This window comes from Panulirus ornatus, chromosome 57 (genome assembly GCF_036320965.1).
Source record: "Panulirus ornatus isolate Po-2019 chromosome 57, ASM3632096v1, whole genome shotgun sequence".
NCBI lineage: Eukaryota > Metazoa > Arthropoda > Malacostraca > Decapoda > Palinuridae > Panulirus > Panulirus ornatus.
The window spans coordinates 15588368-15605586 of record NC_092280.1 but is presented as its reverse complement, the minus strand read 5'-3'; positions in this window follow the sequence as shown (position 1 = coordinate 15605586).

Below are 17219 nucleotides of genomic sequence, written 5' to 3'. Positions count from 1 at the left end.
GACCTAGGAGTGTTCAAGTGATGGCCGGGGACCATCATGGGACACCCTCTACGTCAGGACTGCTGGTCTTGCATTATACATATAAAAAAAAACTATACATATGCTCATCTGTTTCCTTATCTCTAACCGTCCATACATTTCTCCCATTTTCTCTCCCACTTCCCCCATTTTCTATGGAAGATTGCCCCTCGCTGAAGGCCTGTGTTCGTGACTATTGTCGATGTGGTATGAAGTAATCTCTCGTCATCCTTCCTAATTCTCTTAATTCTCTCGGTCTCTCACCCGTTATGATGACCTCACGTTCCTCCTCATCGCCAAACTCCCTTGGAAAAAAAATATGGATAATCCACAAACACTTACACACGTTACTTTCAACGCGCACCATCAAAACCGAACACCCTGAATAATCCCGGCATAAACCACCGTAACTACGAGGCTTTACCACCTTATGATGGGCAACGGTATCCAAAATACACACACTTATCTCGCAGTCTTTGCGCAAGGCGACGTTCACCTGATTTATCTGGTATATATCATCAGGCCCGGAGCACGGAGGTTCACGTGTGTGTGTGTGTGTACGTGTGTGTGTGTCGTGTGTGTGTGTGTGTGTGTGTGTAGTGACGCTGCGTTTCATCTGTCCGGCTTCAAACGCTTCGAACGCTCGACTCGCGTTGTCAACAACGAGCCCTGGCACATCCGTTCTGTGTTTTACCTTCATATGGCGTGGACAGTGGCACTGGGCCCATGAATCAAAGTTTCCCATCTGAAGGGCCTCCCTAAACCATAAGAGCCTCGCCCCTCCCTCCCTCCTCCTTCCTGAGACACCGACCCATTTCATCCTCAAGGTTAAAGCAATTTTGCTACGTACGTTTGACGTGTATAAGGTACAGATTCAGGCTCAGTGACCATTTAGCTAATGATAGCTATGGTATCATCTAACATACAACTGCCTCCTTCACTCAGTACAAACCAAGACTCGAGTTCTATAAGCCACAACTTTGGTTACCCCAGCCTTGGAATACTAAGATAAATTCGCTAATATCTATGACGATTTCATCAACTGCAGCTTTGCCTCCCAAGAACATCACAAACTAATCTGCATATTAATAATCAGTCAATACTTTACTAAATTAACATACGCTGTAATAATAAGGAAAGGCGTGCAAAGGATAGAGCGAACTGGAGCGCTGTGGTATAGAGAGGGCGACGTACTATCTATGAACTGAAGTAGGGAAATGAAGAAGCTAGAGAAAGCCACGGAGAGGTCTGTGGGTTCTGGTTTTCGAAAGAAGGCTGTGGTTTCCGTGCACTACACAAGTGACAGCTGGAAAAATGGGATGAGGCTTTTCTTCGCCTCTTCCTGGCGCTACTAAGCTAACTCACGCGGTAATGTCCAATAATAATAATGATAATAATGTGATTATAATAATAATAATAATAATAATAATAATAATAATAATAATAATAATAGTGATTATAATAATAATAATAATAATAATAATAATAATAATAATAATAATAATACAATAATAATTGATAATAATAAAAATGATAATGATAATAATAAATAAATGAATATATATATGTGGAGAAGAGTGTGCCCGCTAATTTCGCTTGTATCGATAACATTTTCCCCGGCCAGATAAAATGCCAGCAAGCGTGTTTGGATTTACAATTACAACAAGAATCATCTGCTAACCTTTGATACTGCACCACCCTACACAGAGGCAATGGCAAATATTTTCCATTCCTAAATATAATGAAAGCACACCAACGCCTACTTTTCAAATATTTCTCAATTCAAACAGTTTACCGGACTTTTATCCCTTTTCCACGGCAACTGGATATTCTGGGTCGACCATAAAACCAAAAACCAGGCTACAACAGCCTTACTGTGAACCAAAGCAGCGTCGAAGATTGAATCCCTCCAGTTATATCTAAACTGTTTTTATGGGTGATCAACAGGCGTGTGGAGGCCCGTGCAGGGAATAACAATGTCGAGCCAGGATGGTGTGCGCCCGCCTCCCTGCTCGGCTCTCCCCTCACGAACACTTGACGGTGTACTACCGCACAGGAGACATTCCTTGAATACCACAACGTTAGGTTACACACAAATACTAGGTTTGGGTGTATACTCTCCACTAGGCTAGGCTATACACCCCCCACTAGGTTAGGGTGCTCAGTATTCTGGGTTATGCTATGCTGTACATCCACTAGGTTAGGGTGCACACCTTCCTGGGTTACGTTAGGTTAGGTTAGGTTAGGTTAGGTTAGGTTAGGCTATACATCCACTAGGTTAGGGTGCACACCTTCCTGGGTTACGTTAGGTTAGGTTAGGTTAGGTTAGGTTAGGTTAGGTTAGGTTAGGTTAGGCTATACATCCACTAGGTTAGGGTGCACACTTTCCGGGTTTAGGTTAGGTTAGGTTAGGTTAGGCTATACATCCACTAGGTTAGGGTGCACACTTTCCGGGTTTAGGTTAGGTTAGGTTAGGTTAGGTTAGGTTAGGCTATACATCCACTAGGTTAGGGTGCACACTTTCCGGGTTTAGGTTAGGTTAGGCTAGGCTATACATCCACTAGGTTAGGGAGCACACTTCTGGGTTAGATTAGGCTAGGTCGTTACAGGTTAGGGCGCATACTTTTCTGAGTTAGGCTAGGTTATACATCCACTGGGTTAAGGTGCACACATTTCTGGACTGGGTTAGGTTAGGTCAGGCTAGGCTATACAGCCACTAGGCTAGGATGCACACTTTTCTGTGTTAGGCTATATACGAAGCACAGGGTTATGATAAATATATCACTGGGTTAACTACACTCAGTAATGGGTTAAGCTATACACGGCATTGGATTAGGCAATGCACAGCACTGGTTCGGCTAAACACAGCACTGACTAGCCATACACATCCCTGGAATAGCCTATACACAATACTGGGTTGGGTTATACACAGCGCTGGATTAGGCTTCATACCGCACAGGGTTCGTTAGTGCTCTCCAAGGACTAGGATCGGCATTCCAACAACCATAATGGTTTGTTGATACGCCACTGGACACACTTTACGGTAAAGAAATATGAAACTACACCACAGATTCCAACTTCAAATACGTGGGCTAACAACCACACCAAAATGCAGTCAATCTAGTTTAGTTTGTAATTATGTTTGGTTTCCCGTAAAAGATTAAAATAACGGCCCACAGAGGTGTGATCTTAGCCTAGATTTTTACAAATCAAGGTTTTCCTGGGCATTTTGATTACCGGATTCACTTTCAGGGACTAATCTGTCCGTCTACATGTTAGAAATTGGGTCATCATCAATGTTTTCCACTGCGAAATAATCAAGGGTCTGTCTATGCCTGTAGGATGTTTAAAAGTCGTTTGCCTGAATACGACTCGGAATGGCAAAACATTCCTAAGTTTTTAATGTACAGCAAGTTAACAAGATGTCAAAGGCGGGAAAAACTTTTAATTATGTTTTTTAGGGAAGAAATCCTGTTTTCATATTCAACACAAACTTTGCCCTTATACAATATATATATATATATATATATATATATATATATATATATATATATATATATATATATATATATTCCTATGAGTCCACGGGGAAAATGAAACACAATAAGTTCCCGAGTGCACTTTCGTGGACTCATAGGAATATCTTGACAACGCGCAAAATTGTGATCCTTTCCAATATATATATATATATATATATATATATATATATATATATATATATATATATATATATATTCTTATGAGTCCATGGGAAATGAAACACGATAAGTTCCCTAGTGCACTTTCATGTAAAAATCACATCAGAGGAGATACAAGAAAGAAATGTAAGTCAGCTGATAGACAACGAAGAGACGTAGCTAGGACGCCATTTGGCAAACAAGTGATCATGTTTCATCATATACATCGTAAAATAATGATAAACCGTAGATTCAAAGCACAATCCCACTGAACGCCCGAAACCTACGCGTCTCTTTAACAACAAAACTGGATAAGCCCATCTGAACGGCGCCGACTGAAGCTTTGGAGTCATGAGTATTCGAGAAACGAGTTTTGAACCACTAGCAATACTCGACAGCGGCTTCTCCACTGACTTCGTAATGACCAATATGAATCCCCATATCTGAATTGTGGTTCTCCCTAACACTGACGTCTGTCGGGAAGAGAAGACTCGTTCATAAAGTTAATGATTCCATGCCCTAGAACATCACTTAATTAACAAAACTCGTGTACTGTGAGGGAAGTGGCGCGTCCCGGTGCTGGGCCGAACACTCGACCATTTGTGTGTGACGAGGGAGTCCTGACACCAACGGTCACAGGCCGCTGCTACTGGGTCACTCAACTCGATAATTGAGACATTCAGCTGTGTGATTGGAATACTCGACTTGGCAACCGAGTAATTTGGCACTATAACTGGATTACTGACAGGAGTGTTTATTCGACTCCGTAATTGTAACGAGGCAGGAGGCTGGGTATGTGGTGTTCGCACGGCGCAAATCTCAACCTCTCACCTTTACAGGCCAATATGTCTGCCTGGAAGAGGGTTATGTTGATTGTAAATCTCTCACGCCTCTCGGTCCAGTCTACTGATCGCTTGACGAAATAGCATCCCTCCCCCACACCTTGTACTGCAGTACAGTACGTTGCTCGAGCACCAGGTACGGAAGTTTGCTGTACAACAGGTGATGGTAGGATAATGCTCATCGTGCACCTGGCGCCGCTATGTTGCTCGTGCGTCTGGCACATTGTTATGTTTACGAATGCCTGATGACGCATGAATCGAGTCATGTGATGAACATAAGGCGTTAGTCGCATGACTGGCAGAGCTGTATGTTTATACAGCGTCTTGTAATAGGTCATAAACTAATAACAACACAACATTTTAGTTATACTTCGAGTGACAGAGAATGTTGGTTATAATCCTGGCACCTGGCACCATATCATATTACGTTATACTCCTGGCACCTGGCACCGTATCATATGACGTTATATTCCGGGCAACACACGTTAGATATATTTCTGGCAACACCACGTTAGATATACCCTGGCAAAGCGACAATTCAGTTATACTCCTGTAAACACACTCAAGTTATACCTTTTAAGTTATACCTTTGGCACACAGTATGTTGTCATACTCCTGGGAATCCAAGTTAGTTCGTTACACCCTAATATATCCTAGACATAAAATATGTCGTATTCCTGCTACAGAGCATATCAGTCATACACCTGGCAACATAACATGTTAGTCATACACCTGGCAACACAGTATCCTCCTCGTACATAAGCAGTTTATGTCGTCACAACGCGCAGAAGTATGTGCGTCCTCGCCACATGGTAGTACCTGCCTGTGTTGAATGGGACGGAATGATGCTAAGATGTAGTATGTTAACTGGTATAACGGCTGGACCATGTTACTACGGCAACTACCATGGTGAAGTAACCAGAAACAATGCGTTGTGTCCATGTACAGCAGCACTGCTGAGTTCTCCACCGAATATTGACGAACAGAAACTTGTGCTGGGGTGGAGGGAGTCCATTTAGCATATTTCTTTCCCTTTAATAAGCCCTCTTCTAAAACTGTGATACAATCAAATCAAATCAGACTGTGAAGCATCAAATATTCTAACTTATCCGAGGAACGATAATGACGTAGGGTTAGTTTTCTCATCATAACTCGAGGCGCCAGTTACTAAGTTATACGAGGAACAGGCATGAAAATACCCACGAAAGTTTGAGACCAACAAACTTCGACATTCTCCCCCAGCTCCGAATCATGCTGTAATCGTTCATTATGCAAATCATCTGCACATTGTTTAAATTCATGCAGGCGTGATGACTGCCAGGAGTGTACGAGACGTTCTTAGAGTAGAGGGGCGCCCGAGCAAGCATGCACGCTGGTACACCACCCGCCCGCCCATGCCTCTCGTGCAGTACAAAGTAGCGAGTCACTAAAACATGTAAACAATGATGTATGTTGACCCCTGGACGGATCAACGGTGTTTTCGTATTGATCTAATTATCAATAATGTATGATGGTCACAGCCCCCAAGCACCTCCAAGGAGTGTTTATCACACGCCTGGCAGGACTGTGGGCTGCTCGTTGCCCCACACTGCAATATGTTAATTACCGAAGAGCAAATTCGTCAACTTCGTGCTTAACTTTGCTCACCACATCCAGAGCTCAGGAGTCGAGACTTCTGTAATTAAAATATCAAAAGAAAAAGTCGGGAGCTTTCAAGTTAACAGAGATACTTTCACGTCTTCAGTGAGGTAGGAGTTGACACAAGTTGAGCTGCTCCAACCTGCCAAACAGAGCGCTCGCCCCTCCGGAAATTTGGAGTCGCTAATGACCTGAAGTATTGGGCTCGTGACGGGTGACGAGATAGACATAAATTCCGGACAACACAAAGTCACGAACAGACTAATAGATATTGGTGGAAAATCGTGCACGCACACACACACACACACACACACACATACTGACACATGATTCAGACGGGCTAGCTAGCCCGAGCTTGAACTTGCATGGGTTGGATTCCCGGGCGCGGAAGTCGACCTTACACCCAACCTACGCAGTCTCCTCCACTCAGGACTGGTCGATATATGGTCCCTAACCTAGGCTGGGGTGTGTGTATACACACAGAGGAGTGAAGACATGGTACGTATATACAAGGTAACGAGACGAGGCAACATGTGTAACACTCACCCACGTGACATGGTAATATTAATGAGACACACACAGGGATGAGACGGGGGAACTAACTCGATGGACAGATGATAATTTTACTGGAAAGGAACACAGGACACGTCAGTGGCGTGCCTCAGGTCCTGTCTTGGGACCACTGATCTTCTTGATCTATGTAAACAACTTGCCGAAGAACTGGGCTCCAACCTGAATATGTTGGCTGATGATGCCCACGTCATGAGGAAAGTAGAGGAGGAGTGTATCAACTTACAAGGGGGACCCGGACAAACTCCGAAGCTGGTCTGGTGTACAGTTGATGACATTCAACCTCGGTAATGTAATGAGGATTGGACACGGTGAGAGAAGGCCTCGATATTAATATGTTCTAGAAAGAAATAAGCTGCAGGAATCTGTCCAGTGCGAGAGAGACGCGAGTTGACATCGTCCCCTAAACCTGTCACCAGAGTCCCACATTGGGAGGACAGTGAAGGAGGTAAGGTGTCTGCTGCTGGAAAGTACTACAACACCATTTAAGGATATGGATTAGGAATTAGTCGCCAAGGTTTTCACTATCGTGCAACGGGTCAAAACCAGAATATGTTAAGTATGGTCAGTGGACTTGAGACAAACACAGAGAACTAACATAGAAGGTCCAGAGGAGGGCCACAAATATGGTGCCACGATTAACAGCGCTGAGTTACTGGGCAGAGCCTGGAGGCCTTCGATTTACCCACCATAGTAGAAAACAAGACGAGCGATCACAACATTTGAAGGTTTAATACCAGCCTGACGAGGTAGACAGTGGACAGTTGCTTGAGAGCTGCAGAGAGACAGAGCAACCACACGGCACGACATGAAAGATGAAACTTGTCATAGGTGACATTACAGGAGTAATGGGTGAATGGAACACAACGTGTGGTGGAGAAGTGAACGTGGACACAATACAAAGGTTTAGTGAGTTACATGAGATCGGGTTCCACGAGTGGGGACTTCGTGCCTGTATAGGACAAATGGGTAATTACACACACACACATACACACATACACACACAAGTCCACAAGCATATACACTTACACAGATACAAAACACTCCATCGTGTGTGACAGACAAAGATCAAGTCGTAGATAAAGAGGGGAAGGTCTGGAGGACGAGAGTGCTATATACTGTGTCACAGTCCGGCGTCCGGACTAACTACGTACGGGAGGGAAGGAAGTCATTTTCGGGAGACAGTTATCCGCCGGGCGATGTGGGAGAATATCTTTTATTCTTATCTATAAACGTACAATGATAACTTATAGCCTGAAGCACTTGTCGGATCAACAAAAATTGAACCAATACTGCAGTGAGAAACGGTAGACCAGCCACCCTTCCCACCAAGGTATCTTGTTACCGTCACCGTCATCGGAAGGTATCATGTTACCGTCACCGCAAGGTATGTATCATGCTACCGTCACCGCAAGGTATTATGTTACCGTCACCGTAAGGTATCATGTTACCGTCACCGTAAGGTATCATGTTACCGTTACCGCAAGGTATCATGTTACCGTCACCGCAAGGTATGTATCATGCTACCGTCACCGCAAGGTATTATGTTACCGTCACCGTAAGGTATCATGTTACCGTCACCGTAAGGTATCATGTTACCGTCACCGTAAGGTATCTTGTTACCGTCACCGCAAGGTATCATGTTACCGTCACCGCAAGGTATATATCATGTTACCGTCACCGCAAGGTATCATGTTACCGTCACCGCAAGGTATCATGTTACCGTCACCGCAAGGTATATATTATGTAACCGTCACCGCAAGGTATCATGTTACCGTCACCGCAAGATATCATGTTACCGTCACCGCAAGGTATCATGTTACCGTCACCGCAAGGTATCATGTTACCGTCACCGCAAGGTATATATCATGTTACCGTCACCGCAAGGTATCATGTTACCGTCACCGCAAGGTATGTATCATGTTACCGTCACCGCAAGGTATCATGTTACCGTCACCGTAAGGTATCATGTTACCGTCACCGCAAGGTATCATGTTACCGTCACCGCAAGGTATCATGTTACCGTCACCGCAAGGTATGTATCATGTTACCGTCACCGCAAGGTATCATGTTACCGTCACCGTAAGGTATCATGTTACCGTCACCGCAAGGTATGTATCATGTTACCGTCACCGTAAGGTATCATGTTACCGTCACCGCAAGGTATCATGTTACCGTCACCGCAAGGTATCATGTTACCGTCACCGCAAGGTATGTATCATGTTACCGTCACCGCAAGGTATCATGTTACCGTCACCGCAAGGTATCATGTTACCGTCACCGCAAGGTATCATGTTACCGTCACCGCAAGGTATGTCATGTTACCGTCACCGCAAGGTATCATGTTACCGTCACCGCAAGTATCATGTTACCGTCACCGCAAGGTATCATGTTACCGTCACCGCAAGGTATATCATGTTACCGTCACCGCAAGGTATCATGTTACCGTCACCCGCAAGGTATCATGTTACCGTCACCGCAAGGATATCATGTTACCGTCACCGCAAGAGTATCATGTTACCGTCACCGCAAGGTATCATGTTACCGTCACCGCAAGGTATCATGTTACCGTCACCGTAAGGTATCATGTTACCGTCACCGCAAGGTATCATGTTACCGTCACCGCAAGGTATCATGTTACCGTCACCGCAAGGTATCATGTTACCGTCACCGCAAGGTATCATGTTACCGTCACCGTAAGGTATCATGTTACCGTCACCGCAAGGTATCATGTTACCGTCACCGCAAGGTATCATGTTACCGTCACCGTAAGGTATCATGTTACCGTCACCGCAAGGTATCATGTTACCGTCACCGTAAGATATCATGTTACCGTCACCGTAAGATATCATGTTACCGTCACCGCAAGGTATCATGTTACCGTCACCGCAAGGTATCATGTTACCGTCACCGTAAGGTATCATGTTACCGTCACCGCAAGGTATCATGTTACCGTCACCGTAAGGTATCATGTTACCGTCACCGCAAGGTATCATGTTACCGTCACCGCAAGGTATCATGTTACCGTCACCGTAAGGTATCATGTTACCGTCACCGTAAGGTATCATGTTACCGTCACCGCAAGGTATCATGTTACCGTCACCGTAAGGTATCATGTTACCGTCACCGCAAGGTATCATGTTACCGTCACCGCAAGGTATCATGTTACCGTCACCGTAAGGTATCATGTTACCGTCACCGCAAGGTATCATGTTACCGTCACCGTAAGGTATCATGTTACCGTCACCGCAAGGTATCATGTTACCGTCGTTGCTTCAAAGATAACATAGTCTCTGTCCTCAGGATGAGCTGTTCTACCCCCGCAGGAGTGACTCCCTCCCACAGTGTCTGGCGTGGCAGGACAAATACTGTCGTGACACCAGGAGTCAAAATACCAGGAGATGCATGCGACCCTCTGAACGTAAGGGAAACCCACTGGCTGACATCCTCGAGCTTCGAGGTTCGAGTCCTGGCTGTTGGAGGGTATTGTGTGTGTGTGTGTGTGTGTGTGTGTGTGTGTGTGTGTGTGTGTGTGTGTGTGTGTGTGTAACAGAGCCTACAAAGAGGTGCTGAAAAGGCTCAGGTACATATATGGAAAGGATGAACAAGGAAAAGGCTGAGAGTATCTGAGTCAGAAGTGGAGAGAGGAAGGAAGGAGAGAGAGACCGAACACTGGGCCAGAAGTGTGGGGTGAGGGAGGCTCTGGTTACGTGCACGTGAGAGCTGGAGGTGAAGCCATTCCTTGTATGTTCCTGACGCAGGAAAGGCAAGCAGGTGGAGGGAAAGAAAAGAGAAAAGAAAATATATATTTCTTCAAATCAACCTCAACGTTATGTCAGACATCAGTACTGGGCCCGGGAGACAAGAAGTCTGCTAAACAGGTCACCGAGTTAAACTCTTACTGCCATCCATGCTTCACTATTATTTTGAAAAGGAAAAATTTCTTACAGCGCGGATCACCCGGCGCCATCTCCACCACCCACCACCGCACCTCACCCATCTCAATGATCCAGTGTCTCTCGAGAGAGAGAATAAAAGAAAAAAAAAAATACCTGGCCTGTGTCTTCCTCTGTTGAGATACCACAGGAGGAGGGACTCATCTGGGGTGACGTCCTGTCTCCTGAGGAATGGATCAAGGGCACCTGGCAGAGGGCCAGGCTGCTGTACAATTAGAATGGAAATGGTGACCTAAGCTTGATCTGGTCTCCATTCATCCCACTCAGAGAACTCCATACGTCCTCTGTGTTGTAGGAGGAGGAGGAGGAGGAGGAGGAGGAGGAGGAGGAGGAGGAGGAAGAGGAAGAGGAGGAGGAGGAGGAGGAGGAGGAGGAGGAGGAGGAGGAGGTGGTGGAGGATTGAGGTTATCAATCACAGAATCCAGCCGTAAAATATTCTTGGACAAGACGGTGGCTTGGGCTGGCAAGTGCCCCTGATACCCCGTCCACCAGCTGAGCGGCCAGATGGACTCGCTCTCTACAAATACTGATGATCACTACTACACGTCCGGGCAAACAACCCCCTGCAACCGGGCAAACAATCCCCTGCAAACCGAACCTCGAACTCCGGAGGTGTGGCACCAGAGACGTACGCACGTCTGTGTATCATTCTGTTGTGGACAAGAGACGGATGAAGATGGGTAGGTGGGCGAGGCGGATGACAGTCAGCTGTCCTGGGAGAGAGAGGAGATGGGGAGGCGGGCGGCATCCGTGGATTGTTTGGTTACACTCGTCCACTTAACTGATGCGGCCACACGGGTGCCAGCAGGCAGCAAGAGGCTAATGGTCTGGGATTTACGTGGCTGGCGGGAGGTGTTGGCACGGCAGGACGAGCAACACAAATGGTCACCTGCCTCGTTGTAGCACCGAAAATCTCTCCTAAAGCCCTGCTAGCGTGGCTCGCCCCCTCCTCTTCCCCGCCCACTCCCCAAGCCCATGGCCGTGCTGAGGGGAGAGGGAGGGAGTTCTCTGGTCAGCCGTGCTGAGGCAGCCGTGCCAAATGGAGTCCTTCGGCACGCAGTGCTGAGAAAAGAAAGCTGAGTTCGTCTGAGAAGGCGTCGCGCTGCAGGTTCACTACAGGTGAGGTGGTCGTGTACAGTGATCCTGCTCACGTCCCGTGGTCGATACCCTGCTGGCTCTCTCCCCCTAAACCCTGCAAGCAACACCAGAGTTTTACCTGACACACATGAGCAATATCACAACGCTTTGCAATGACATGGGAGCTACGTATATCAGAGCATTACCCGTGTGATGTGAGCAATATCAGACGGCTCGGACCAACTGTATGAGCCATACCGGGATTCATCATGTTACTTCAAGCAATATGAGGACATTAATCCTGACCTAGCTGGGAAAAATGGTACAGTTTATGAACCTTTGGTATGAGTTCTAACAATGTGAAGTACCCGCACGTCGCTTGAGTGTCCCGCACATCACCACAACCTCTCTTATCTACGTTATTTCAACAGTCTTCCTACTCACAGTAAGTCCTATGTAACTACTACGTGCCGACCGATACTGAAGCGTGTGACATCTCACGTGAGTGGCAGGTGTTACGGTTAGCTTTACCCATAAATGTTATAGTTACCCATTATATCCTATTCAGTTTTCTTTGAGAATTTGTATAGAAACTGAAAGATGGCCAGGGTCAAGCCTCTATCTCTCTCACGAATGGCCATAAGAGGAAGATGTGATACAAAGCTGTAGGTAAATGTATAATGTCATCTGTACACATCTCAGTCATTTCAAACCCTTATGTTATATAATTGTGGCCAGTGAATTTGCCAGAGTGATGCTAAGAAAAGTAATAGAGATCAATGTATCAAGATAAATTGTATTATCTATGTTACGAGAGAACCATGTTTATTTAGCTATCATAAATACATTTCTATAGACTTTTATCTGTGTTTGGCATTTGACCAACTTGAGAAGGGAAAATTAGATATATCATTACGGTCGTCAGCTGTCAGATGTTAGCCAAATTGTCAGGGAATGTGTGTCTAGCCCAAATCTCTCTGTTAACAGAAGCTGTTATTTCAAGAGTTATCTGATTTAATGAGCCAACGGGCTGATTATACAACCTTTAATGTGTAAGAGAAGGGGTGGAGGCAGTACGTAACACAAGAGGACGTCAACTCTGGTCCACCAGCAGGGTGGAGGGAAGAGAAGCCCCGACCTGTAATATGGGTGACCCTAACCTAAGACAGTAGTGATGTGGGTGGTATAACGTCCACACACACAGCAAAGCAGTCCGTATTCCCCTGCTACTGGAAGTAGCGCTGCCCTGGGCTGTAGGCTCCTTTAGAAAGAGGTCTTAGGTAGGAGTCTTACAACAGTAACTGGTTCTGAGGTCACTATGAAGAGAGATGACACATGGCCTCCAGTCTGAGCTGTGTCTATGGTACATGTGAAGTTCGGACATCAAGCATTGTACAGATAGACAGGTAGACACATGGATCTCTGTGGTGTATTGGTTAGCGCTACTGACCCTGACCCATACACGGTGCCGTCCAAGGTCGAGCGCATAGGTTCGAGTCGTGGTTCCGGCATCGGTCCACACTCAACCCAGCTGTTCATCCTGAATGATATATACCTTATCTACATATCTTATCTCTTCAGCAGATAATCAATCAATCAAGAGGGCGACTTACGAATAGTATGTATAACCTTAAGTCACACTTGAGGTCAAACATGGAGACTGAGGAGCCGCAGTGACACGGACAGGGGTTGGACCTCGGGCACAACAGCTGCCCTTCACTCGTAACCCAGAGCCCTAACGTTAGAGCCTTCAAATCAAAGGTCGTGTTGAGGGCAGCTGCAGTGTACGGTGGCCTGCAGGCAAGGCGGCCGACGCTGTCCCCTGCACAGTACACCGAGGCAGGAGTCTGCCCACACTTCATAAAGCTGAGTGAGGGATGGTTGGTGAGGACAGTATAGTATGTAGGTGAGTGAGGGATGGTTGGTGAGGACTGTATAGTCTGTAGGTGAGTGAGGGATGGTTGGTGAGGACAGTACAGTATGTAGGTGAGTCAAGGATAGTTGGTGAGGACAGTACAGTATGTAGGTGAGTGAAGGATGGTTGGTGAGGACAGTATAGAATATAGGTGAGTGAGGGATGGTGGGTGAGGACGGTATAGCAAGTAGGTGAGTGAGGGATGGTTGGTGAGGACAGTATAGTATGTAGGTGAGTGAAGGATGGTTGGTGAGGACAGTATAGCATGTAGGTGAGTGAGGTTTGGCTGGTGAGGACAGTATAGTATGTAGGTGAGTGAGGGATGGTTGGTGAGGACAGTATAGTATGTAGGTGAGTGAGGGATGGTTAGTGAGGACAGTACAGTATGTAGGTGAGTGAGGGATGGTTGGTGAGGACAGTATAGTATGTAGGTGAGTGAGGGATGGTTGGTGAGGACAGTATAGTATGTAGGTGAGTGAGGGATGGCTGGTGAGGACAGTACAGCATGTAGGTGGAAAAACAATCAGAAGCAACTCCTGGACTTGGTTTACCATGCAATGTAGTTGTCAATGTCGCTCGCCCGCTACACACACTGGTTTAATACGACATATGCTACCACTGACGAAGATCTTGATAATAATAATAATAATAATAATAATAATAAAAATAATAACGAACTGCTGAATCAACTAGAGCCAAATGCTGAAAATATACAGAGAAAACACACCACTATACACACAGGTAATGGGGTTATCAAAACCTTAAGTGGTGTGGCGGGGCGATGATTATTATTGTTGTGGATGACAGCGGTCGGCTTGGAGCTGTTGTTGTTATAATGTCTGAGCGAGCACGTATGGGCTCCATACCCGCGAGGGGCTGAACTGCAACTCAAGGACGAGGGATGTGAGGTGATGGTGGCGGGACCGATGCTGTAGGCGAGGTCGCCAGCACTCTCAGGGCGGACGGACACAGTCTCATGGTGTCTACCATTCATGGTTTACAGACCTGGGATCTTTATGGCACTACCGTCTTCATGGCCAGGTAAGACGGGTGGTGGATAATACTGCCCCAATGGAAGGATCAATATAGTGACAGTACCAGTTCGTTGAGACAGATCTGATATCGCTGGTGGGAGCCGGACTGCACTGTGGTCATTATATAGATGTTGCTCTGACGGGTGGCCTGGCACACCCATGACTGTAGGCTGCTGCGAATGGGTTAAATGATGCGGTGAACACTGCACACTACAGACCTGTGATGGTTTAATGGGGTGGACGCATCACAACAGACTTCAATCGGGTCTGATACAAGTTCGATTGACGAGAGAGAGAGAGAGAGAGAACATTTGAGTTAGTTTCCTTATGATCCACCGCTTCGTGTGGGGTTTGGTAATTTCTTGTCATAAACACCGCCTTCTTAACGACTTAGCTGCCATATCTAAAGTGGGATTGTGATACCGATCAAAACATCGTTACACAGGACCAAATATTGTTCTGACATACCACGAAGACGGGTTGAAATAGCCGAATTTCTTAGGAAAAGATATATATATATATATATATATATATATATATATATATATATATATATATATATATATATTTATTATTTATTTATTTCATTATACTTTGTCGCTGTCTCCCGCGTTAGCGGGTAGCGCAAGGAAACAGACGAAAGAATGGCCCAACCCACCCATATACACATGTATATACATACATGTCCACACACGCACATATACATACCTATACATTTCAACGTATACATAAATGTACATACACAGATATATACATACATACACATGTACATAATTCATACTTGCTTCCTTCACTCATTCCCGTCGCCACCCCGCCACACATGAAATGACAGAGCCTTCACCGTAAAGAGGTAACTGGAAATAGAAAATAAGAACAGTGGGTACTTTCGTTTATTGCATCCTCAGACAGAGTGGAGGATGTAATATACGAAAGTACTCACTGCTCTTATTTTCTATTTCCAGTGGTGATTGTGCATTTTTTTTTTTTTTTTTTTTTTTTTTTTTCCAAAAGAAGGAACAGAGAAGAGGTCGAGGTGAGGATATTCCCTCAAAGGCCCAGTCCTCTGTTCTTAACGCTACCTCGCTATCGCGGGAAATAGCGAATAGTATGAAAAAAAAAAAAAAAAAAAAAAAAAAAAAATATATATATATATATATATATATATATATATATATATATATATTATCCCTGGGGATAGGGGATTAAGAATACTTCCCACGTATTCCCTGCGTGTCGTAGAAGGCGACTAAAAGGGGAGGGAGCGGGGGGCTGGAAATCCTCCCCTCTCGTTTTTTTTTTCCAATTTTCCAAAAGAAGGAACAGAGGGGGCAAGGTGAGGATATTCCAAAAAAGGCCCAGTCCTCTGTTCTTAACGCTACCTCGCTAACGCGGGAAATGGCGAATAGTTTGAAAAAAAAAAAAAAAAAAAAAAAAAAAAATATATATATATATATATATATATATATATATATATATATATATATATATATATATATATATTCGTGTGTGTGTGTGTGTGTGTGTGTGTGTGTGTGTGTGTGTGTGGTTGTGATGCTGGTGTGGTGGAGGTTAGCATGCCGTGCACTCACCACATCACCACACACGTCGCTGCGGTAAACACATTCCACAGCCTCAACCACCCGCCCGTCCTGGCGCTCCCTCCCTCCCTGAACCCTACCCCATCAACCCTGGAATAAAGCCAAGACATATCAACCCTCGACACACAAGTGGACTGCCGCTGAGGCGCTGCCAATGACGACATGATCGGGGCGAAGTCCCACCCGTCTCGTCCCTGACCTTATCTGTGTCCCTGGCGGGGGGGAGGAAGGGACGAAGTGTACACGGTATATGGTCCCTCCCTTCCTCCCTCAGTGGTCCCTCACCCGTCGGGGATGGCGCTTCCCTGTAGATAGTGGTCCTAGCCTCCTTCTGGTCCTATTTCCTGGTTTCTGGCCGTCCCTCAGGGCATGGGGTCTAGCCATCCCTCAGAGTATGGGTCTGGCTATCCCTCAAGGCGCGGGTCTGGCCATCCTTCAGGGCACGGGTCTGTCGCAAAGATGGCTCAAGACGGGAGAGGTTGTGCCCTGAGGTCTTCCCCCTTAACTCACTCTCCTCCTCCCTGGGCCTGAGGGGAGTCATGCTCCCTCTCTCCCCTTGAGACCAAGTCACCCCAGTTCTCCCCGCCACACTAGGTAAAATATCGAGAACCATCACATCCTTCGTATCAGAGCAGGACCTACGTCATTCGGATATGGTGGTACCTAACAGCGTAATTACCCCTAGAGAAAGACGGAATGACCGACCGTAAAGCACGACCCTACGACCATCGAGCAGCCCCACCGAACGACTCCACGGTATGGGTCATCTCAAACGACCGCGCAACACACACCCACACACACAGTGGTCGTGTCGTCCTGCCCCAGAGGTTGTGGTCGTCCGGCAAGTGTGGACCAGATAGAACGTTGTCTGTTGACGTGTGCTCACACAGATGC